General features: G+C 34.9%; 1 pseudogene; it reads left to right on the forward strand.

Annotated features, from left to right (window-relative positions):
* The first annotated feature begins 2,150 nt into the window (after nucleotides 1-2,150).
* Nucleotides 2,151-2,249, forward strand: LOC143667841 (U6 spliceosomal RNA; annotated as a pseudogene).
* Nucleotides 2,250-10,056: the final 7,807 nt, after the last annotated feature.

Below are 10,056 nucleotides of genomic sequence, written 5' to 3' on the forward strand. Positions count from 1 at the left end.
GGAAGAGAGAGGTATGGAGTAAAGTGTAGAAAGAAGGAAAATCAGATATGATATATATAATACAAAAGCCAAAATGGTAGAGGAAAATATTATCCATACAGTAATAACACTAAAAGGTAATGGACTGAATTTCCCAATCAAAAGACATAGAATGGCAGAATGGATTACGACCCAGCAATACCACTGCTAGTATCTACTCAAGGGACTTAAGGGCAAAGACACAGACGGACATTTGCACACCAGTGTTTATAGCAGCATTATCTACAATTGCAAAGAGATGGAAACAGCCAAAGTGTCCATCAACAGACGAGTGGCTAAACAAACTGTGTCGTATACCTACGATAGAATATTATGCAGCTTTAAGACAGACTAAACTTATGAAGCATGTAATAACATTGATGGACCTAGAGAACATTATGCTGAGTAAGTCTAGCCAAAACTAAAGGACAAATACTGTATGGTTCCACTGATGTGAACCGACATTCGAGAATCAGCTTGGAATATATCATTGGTAACAGAGACCAGCAGGAGTTAGAAACAGGGTAAGATAATGGGTAATTGGAGCTGAAGGGATACAGACTGTGCAACAGGACTAGATACAAAAACTCAAAAATGGACAGCACAATAATACCTAAGTGTAATGTAACTATGTTGGAACACTGAATGAAGCTGCACCTGAAATATGGTTTTTTGTTTGTTTGTTTGTTTGTATCTTCTGTTTTTGTTTTTTCTTTTTCTTTTTATATATATATATATATTTTTTTTATTAGTATTATTATTTTAATTCTCTTCTCTATATTAACATTCTATATCTTTTTCTGCTGTTTTGCTAGTTCTTTTCCTAAATCGATGCAAATGTACTAAGAAATGATGATCATACATCTATGTGATGATACTAAGAATTACTGAGTGCATGTGTAGAATGGAATGATTTCTAAATGCTGTGTTAATTTCTTTTCTTTTTTTGATTAATTAAAAAAAATTTTAAAAATTGGATAAAAAAATAAAATCACATAGTAGATTCAGTAAAAAAATAAATAAATAAATAAATAATAGAGGAAAAATGTTAAAATAAAGTCAGTTTGAAATACTAGTGATCAATGAAAGGGAGGGATAAGGAATATGGTATGTAAAAATTTTTTTTCTTTTTCTGTTTTTGTTTTATTTTTCTGTTGTCTTTTTATTTCTTTTTCTGAATTGATGCAAATGTTCTCAGAAATGATCATGATGATGAATATGCAACTATGTGATGATATTGTGAATTACTGATTATATATGTAGAACGGAATGAGCATATATTATGGATGTTTGTGTTTCTTTCTTGTAATTTCTTTTTAATTAATAAAAAATTATTTAAAAAAAAGAATGTTTGGAATCTCAGTTACACCTTCACACATCATCATTTCACACTCATAAATTTGATACAAACCTATTTGCAATTCTCAAGTCACTTTACAACCCTAGATGGGCATGCCTGTGTGCAGACTTTTCTTCTGCCTTTCCAAGTTTCTTTTGCTACCCTCTAATCAGGACGAATTGACATCTGTGATTATATATTCTGTTTGTGCCATCTCACCTGGGAAACACACTGGGCCTGGTTGGTTTATCATCTCCATGCTTTCAGAGCATCATTCTTACACCTCTATGAACTATTCATAGCTTGTGATTTTCTATTTATTGCCTATTTATATTATTAAGAAAGATTTCATTCAAGGAAATAATATGAATAATTTGGAAAATATTTAAACTGCAGTTTATCTCCTTGTAGGCATGATCTGATTTGCTTCAGTCAAGAATAGAATAGAACAGATGATGTAATCCCTCTCCTTAAGAAATAATGTGGAGTTAATGAGTGTCCATGTAATTGGCCAGTAGACTCTTTCTTCTCTTAATAAATGGTGGTTATAGGTTGTATGATATTTCCATATCTTCATCCATTACAGTGTATGACATTTAAGGTTTATTTTTTATTTTTCAATGAAAAAATGAAAAACTCTTGATTTTCAAAATGCAAGAATAAGAAAGTCAAATATTCACCTCTACAAAGCATATATTTCCAAGTTTCATGGCCACTAACATTTCTTTGTTTTAGCCTATTGTTTAAGCTTCCTGGCTAGTAAACTGAGCATCACATATAAAAAAATGTAACAGTGTTCACTTTGGCAGCACATATTGGAATGATTCAGAGAAGATTTTATCATGACCCTGTGCAAGGATGGTATGAAATTTGTGAAGCATTCTGTATTTTTAAATGATGCTGTGTTTTGGTTGGGACTGGAAGCTTTGAATTGTTACTAGGTCTTTTCTTCCATGGGGCTCTCACAATTCAAACATGCCAGATTTAGCAAAATACTAGTTAGTTGAATCCTTCATGCCTCCACTCCCTCATCTTTGTGTGAAATAAATGCTTATTTTTGTTTGTTTTTTTAATGGTTATTAGTTGATGTTCATAGAGAGCAATGCCCTTAGAACTGTATGTTGAAGAAAGCATTCTTCACTATATTCTTCACCACAGTATGTCACACAAAACTTTGGTGCATCTGCTGGAAAAGTAGATTCAAGTCTCAAGTAATGCCTTTTAAATTGTATTCTCAGAGCAGGGCAAGATGGCAACATAGTGATATGTAGAATATTTTTTGTCCTCCAGAGTAACTAGTAAATATCCAGAAATGGCACAGAGCACCTACTGGGAGAACATCAGTGACCAAACACACAGCATACACTGGTCTAGACCAGGTGAAACCACTGAGCTCCCACACAGAATTGCAAGTCCCCCAAGTGGGAGATGTCAGCATTCCTCCCTCATAGGCGCACCATTTGGTTCCCCAAGGCAAAAAGAAACAGTCTTTTCTAGCAGCAAAGGCTTAGCTCAACTAAACTTCTATTGCAGGATTAATTAAACAATTTTTACTACTGAAAACAGGCCCCCAGCACAGATAAACATGGAAAAAGCATTAAAGGAACTAAGAGTTTTTGCCCCAACAGAGAGGAGGTGGAGCTGACAAGAAAAAAAAGAGGTTTTTTGAGTTGGACAGCACTAAATACTGGAAAACAGCTGGACCCTAAGAAGAGGTGGCACATAGAGCCTGGAGAAACATACAGCTATGTACCAACTTAAGCTCTTGATTGACAAATTTGATGAGCAGAGGTTGGGCTCTGAAAATGCTTCTTTTTCTTTTTCTTTTTTATTTCTTAACAGTTCATTAAATAGAACTGGAGACACTCTCAGGCTCCAACCCTACTCAAAGCAAGGACAGAATTAAGCTTGTGTGAGAGACAAAGTAAGCCATCCAGTGAAGGGAGTTAATTCCCTAAAGGGAAATTTTAAAGGCACCATATAATTTTAAGCTGATAGGAAGCTATGGACAGACAAGCATCACATGCCAGGCAGGATAGGAATATCACAGAGTGTAGAGGCTTCACAGGAATGTCTGACAGCATACTGGGTCCAGGGAAAACTGATTCTGGCTAATTGTTCCTCCAGAGTTATGGGCTTCTCTGGTCTGGGAAAATCTGACTGGGGTCTATAATATCTGAAGAGACCATCCTCAAAAAAAGGGCTTGTTATAGGCAGGGAAAGAAACAGAAAATAATAATAGATAACATCTGATCATTTATATATGCTAAATATATAATAGGGGTCAAAGAATATCAAAGAATAGATAGAGAACAAAACCATACAGCAATAAAATTCTAGGTAAAAGAGTGAAAACAACCTCTAAAATAAACTAATTAAGGACATCTTTGTCCTAGAAGCCAAGAGAAAATAAGGAGCCATACTAAGAAAATAGAAGATATGGACCAGTCAAAGGAATAAACCAATACTTCAAATGAGATACAGGAGTTGAAACAACTGATTCAGAATGTTTAAACAGACATGAAAAATCTTACCAAAAATCAAACCACCGAGTTGAGTGAGGATATAAAAACATTGGATGTACAAAAATAACTTGAAAGATGGAAAAAACAAATCACAGAACTTATGAGAATGATAGGCACAATAGAAGAGATGAAAAACAATGGAAATCTACAACAAATCATTTGAAGAGGAAGAAGAAGAAACAATTAACTAGAGGTCTGGACATCTGAGTCTGACAAAAAAACATATAGGGGAAAGAATGGGAAAATATGAGTAGGGTCTCAGGGAATTGAATGACAACATGAAGCACACAAACATACATGCTGTGGCTGCCCCAAAAGGAGAAGGGAAGGGAAAAAGAAAAGAAAAACTAACGGAGGAAATAGGACGAAAGTCAAAGTTTGGAAAAAGATAGTTCATGCAGACAACTATCAGAAAAGAGCAGATGTAGCTATACTAATATCTGACATTTAGACTTCAAATGTAAAACAATTGAAAGAGACAAAGAAGGGCACTATGTATTGATAAAAGGAGCAAATCAACAAGAAGACATAGTAAACTTATGTACCATAATATTTGGAGACTTCAATTCACTGCTCTCATCAATGGATAGAACACATAGACAGAAGATCAATAAAGAAAGAGATAATTTGAATAGCATGATAACTGAACTCGATTTAGCAGACATTTACAGAACATTACATATCACAGCGGCATGATAATATTTTCCTGGCATGCTCATGGATCATTCTCAAGGATAGACCATATGCTGGGACACAATCAAATCTCAATAAATATAAAAATATTGAAAATGTCCAAAACACATTCTCAGATCATAATGGAATGAAGTTGGAAGTCAATAACAGACAGAGGGCCAGAAAATTCACAAATACATGGAAGCTAAACAATACATTCTCAAACAACCAGTGGATCAAGAAGGAAATTACAAGGAAAATCAACAAATATCTTGAGGTAAATGAAAATAAAAACACAACATATCAAAATTTATGAGTACAGCAAAAGCAGTGTTAAGAAGGAAATTCATTAACTTAGCCACCTTTATTTTAAAAGAGGAAAGAGCAAAATTTGAAGAATTAACAGTTCACTTGGAATAACTATAGAAAGAACAGCAAACCAACCCCACAGAAAACAAAACGAAAGAAATAGTAAAGATAAGAGCAGACATAAGTCAAATTGAGAGCATGAGAAAATCAACAAAACCAGAAGCTTCTTAAAGAAGTTGTTGTTTTAGAAAATCAATATATTCAATGCACTTTAAGCTAGCCTGATGAGAGAGAGAGAGAGAGAGAGAGAGAGAGAGAGAGACAGAGACAGAGACAGAGACAGAGAGACAGAGAGACAGAGAGAGAGAAGGAGGATGCAAACAAATAAAACCAGAAATGGAAGAGGAGACATAACCACTGACCCTGCAGAAATAAAAGATAATGAGAGGATACTATGAGCAACTATATGCTAGTAAACTAAACAATGTAGATGAAATGGACAATGTAGAAAGGCATGAACAGCCAATATTGACTCAAAAAGAAGTCAGTGACCTCACAAACCAATCACAAGAAAAGAGTTTGAATCAGTCATCAAAAATCTCTCAAAAAAGAAAAGTCCCGGACCAAATGGCTTCACATGTGAATTATACCAAGAACTCAAGAAAGAATTAGTACCTATTCTGCTCAAACTCTTCAAAAAATTTGAAGAGGAGGGAAAGATATCTAAATCATTCCATGAAATCAACATCACCTTAATACCAAAGCCATGCAAAGATACTAGAAGAAAAGAAAATTACAGACCAATGTCTCTAACGAAAATAAATCCAAAAATCCTCACCAAAATACTTTCAAACTGGATCCAGCAGCACATTAAAAGAGTTAAACACCATGACAAAGTGAAATTTATATCAAGTACACCAGAATGGTTCAACACAAGAAAATCAATTAATGTAGTACACCATATCAACAAATAAAAGTGGAAAAAGCACACGGTCATCCCAATTAATACAGAAAAGGTGTTCCACAAAATTCACTATCCTCTCTTAATGAAAATACTCCAAATGATAGGAATAGAAGGAATCTGCATTAACGTAATAAAAGGAATGTATGAACAACCCACAGCTAACACCACTCTCAATGGTGAAAGAATGTAAGTTTTCCCTCTAAGATCAGGAACAACAGAAGAATTCCCACTTTGTCACCATTATTACTCATCATTGTGCTTGAAGTTTCAGCTAGAGCAATTAGACAAGAAAAAGAAAAAAAGGGCATCCAAATGGGAAAAGAGGAAGTAAACTCTCACCATTTTGCAGATGACATGATACTGTATGTGGAAAATCTACAGCAAAGCTACTAGAACTAATAAATGAGTACAGCAAAGTGTCAGGTTACAAGATCAACAAGCAAAAATCGATAAGCTGTTTCTATACAGTAGTGATGAACAATCTGAGGAGGAAATCAAGAAAAAATTCCATTTTCAATAGCAGCCAAAAGAATAAAGTATTTAAGAATAAATTTAATTAAGGATACAAAAGATCTATACACAAAAAAAACTACAAGAAATTCAAAAGGAAATCATGGAAGACCTAAATAAATAGAAGGGCAAACCATGTTCATGGATTGTAATACTAAATATATTGTCAATTCTACTAATATTGATCTATAGCTTCAATGCAATACTAATTACAATTCCAACAGTTAAATTTGCAGAAATAGAACAAGCAAAAATCAAATTTATTTAGAAGGGTAGGATGCTCTGAATACCTAAAAATATCTTGAGAAATAAAAATGAAGTGGAAGGTCTCACACTATCTGGTTTTAAAGCATATTATGAGGCTACAGTGGTGAAAACAGCATAGGACTGGAATTAAAATAGATATACTCACGAATGGAATAAAATTGAATATTTAGAAATAGACCCTTTCATCGATGGATGATTGATCTTTATAAGACCATCAAGCCAACACCCCTGGGACAAAGCACCCTCTTCAATTGATGGTGCTTGGGTAACTGGATATCTATATGCAAAAGAATGAAAGAGGATCCATATCTCACACTCTATACAAAAATAATAACTTGCAATAACTTTTTACGTGATATTTTGAGAAGGCATACAGTTCTGATAGTAAATCAAATGGTATTTAAGACACTGTTTAATATTTAGAGTGCAAGTAACTCTGATATCTGTATTTATAGATTTTTTCCTTCCTTGCTTAAATTTTAAATTGGTTTATGAAACATGCTGCACAGTTTATAAGATGATTATCTACATTTATTTTACTTTGCCTATGGATAAGCTAACTAGACATCCATTCTAGGGGGTTAAGATTTCCATACGTTAATTGTTAAAATATTTGTATCTTCATATTTTCCTGAAATCAGGAAAATAGTAACATAGGTCGTTACTACAGTAATGCTGATATTTGTAATAACTTTCTACTTGATAATTTGAGAGCATTCTCAGTTTGACAGCTGATCAAATGGTATCTAAGTTACGGTTTAATACTTAGAATTTAAGAACATTGCAATCTGAGTATGTACGTTTTTCCTTGTTGCCTCATTTTTAAATTGGTTTATGAAACTTACTGCACAAACACAGGATATACAGTGATTATATGGATACTTTATTTAAACATGCCTATGGTTCAACTAACTAAGATATCCATTTTTGATGGTTCTAAGTGTAATGTTTGCTTTCTTAGATTAAAAAAATTAACAAAAAGAAATAAATAAACTCAAAATGTATATAAACATTAGAGCTAAGACTGTACAACTTTTGAAATAAAATGTAGAGAAATATCTTATAAATCTTATAATAAGAGGTGGTTTCCTAGACCTCACCCCCAAAGCATGATGCTTTGATATAAGAATTACATAAATGGAAACTCCTCAAATTTAAACACTTTTGCACATCAAAGCACTTTCAGGAAAGTAAAATGCAGCCTACACAATTGGAAACAACATCTGGAAACCACACATCAGATAAGGGTTTAGTATCCATAATATATAAATGGATTCTTCAACTCAACAACAAAAAACAAACAACCCATTTAAAAAATAGGCAAAGGACATGAACAGACACCTCTCAGAAGAGGAAATAAAAATAGCCAGAAGGCACATGAAGAGATGATCAACTTCACTGGCTATTAGATAAATGCCAATCAAAACCACAATGAGATACCATCTGACCCCCACTAGAATGGTCATTATCAAACACACAGAAAATGACAAGTGCTGGAGAAGATGTCGAGAATGAGACATACTTATCCACTGCTGGTGAGAATGTAAAATGGTACAACCACTCTGGGAGGCAGTTTGGTGGTTCCTCAGGAAGCTAAGTACAGAGTCACCATATAATCCAGCACTCCCATTATATTCAGAGGAACTGAAGGCAAGGACATATATAGACATTTTACACCAACGTTTACAGCAGTATTATATATGATTGCCAAGAAATGGAAACATGCCACATGTCCATCAAAGGATGGATGGCTAAAAAAGTTGTGGTATATACATACAATGGAATATTACACAGCTATGAAATGGAATAAAGTCGCTGTCATGGTTGGGGACATGTGTCAACTTGGCCAAGTTGTGGTACCTGTTTATCTGATTGGGCAAGTGCTGGCCTGTCTGTTGCAATGAGGACATTTCATAGGATTAGATCATGATCACGTCAGCTGCATTCACAGCTGACTCCATTTGTAATCAGCCAAAGGGGAGTGTCTTCTACAATTAGTGATGCTTAATCTAATCACGGGAAGACATTTAAGGAGGACTCAGAGGAGACAGGTCCCATTCCTGCTTCGGCTGGTAAGCCTCTCCTGTGGAGTTCATCCAGACCATCCATTGGAGTCATCAGCTTCACAGCCTGCCATGTGGATTTTGGACTCTGTGTTCCTGCAGTCACGTGAGACACTTTTATAAATTTTATATTTGCAAGTGTTCCCTGTTGATTCTGTTTCTCTAGAGAACCCTAACTTATACAGTCATGAAGCATGTAACAGGGTGGATGCACCTTGAGAACATTATGCTCAGTGAAATTAGCCAGAAATGAAAGGAAAAATACTGTATGATCTCAGCAATATGAACTAACATTAATGAGTGAACTTTGAGAGTTGACGTTAAGAACACAGGTTATCAGGAGAAAGAAGTACAGATTGGGCATTTGGTGGTGAAGGAATGCAGAATGTGGAATAGGACTGATTGAAAAACTTCAGAAATCAGTCCTGAGTGTAGCATAATAATATAAGAAAACTGAATGAAGTCGAATATAAGTATGATAGAGGGAGAAGAGTTGGGGGACTTATGAAACTAGAAGGAAAGATAGCGGGCAAAAGGCTGAGATGGTGGTATAACTTAGGAAAGCCTAGAGTGGACAATGATGGTGGTTAAATGTACAAATAAAGAAAATTTTTGTATGAGGGAGAAAAAATGAATGTCATCATTGTAAAGTGTTGAAAATAGATGGTATATGGGGAAAGTAGAATCAATGCAAGCTAGGGTCTATAGTCAATAGTAATATTGCAGTAGGCTTTCACTGAATGCAACAAAGGCATTACATCAAAACTAAATGTCAATGGGGGAACATGAGGGATGGTTATGGCTTCTTTGTAAAAGAAAAGGAAATGTTTTCAGATACATTATGGTGGGGAAGTCATGTCTAGCTTCTTGGGTTGGATTGTGTGATACATGAATAAAACTGTTTAAAAAATGAACAGAGAGAAACAAGTGCTAGAAAAAAGGTGGAGAAAGAGATATACCTATTCACTGTCGGTAGGGAAACTGAGTGGTGCAGCCCCCAAGGGCAGTGTGATGGTTCCACAGGTGGCTTGGGTTGGCACCCTGGTATTTATGGCAGCAATGTTCTTGATTCACAGTGGATGGAGTTGGCCTAAGGGTAAAATGTCTGAGGAATGGAAGGGGGAACTATAGTGCATACATAAAGACTACTGAGCAGCCACAAGAAGGAATGAAGTTGTGAGACATGCAACTAGGTGAATGAATCTTAAGGACCATGTGTTGAATGAAATGCCAGCAACAAAAAGACAAATATTATTATGTCTCATCATATATATCAACTACAATATAGAAACTTGGTGAACCAGAGTAGAGAACATGGGTTATCAGGTTGAGGTCTATTGCAAAAGGTCCTAGATTGTAAGTTTTTACAGCAGTCACATCTGTTCAAGA

This window comes from Tamandua tetradactyla, chromosome 23, assembly GCF_023851605.1.
Source record: "Tamandua tetradactyla isolate mTamTet1 chromosome 23, mTamTet1.pri, whole genome shotgun sequence".
Classification (NCBI taxonomy): domain Eukaryota; kingdom Metazoa; phylum Chordata; class Mammalia; order Pilosa; family Myrmecophagidae; genus Tamandua; species Tamandua tetradactyla.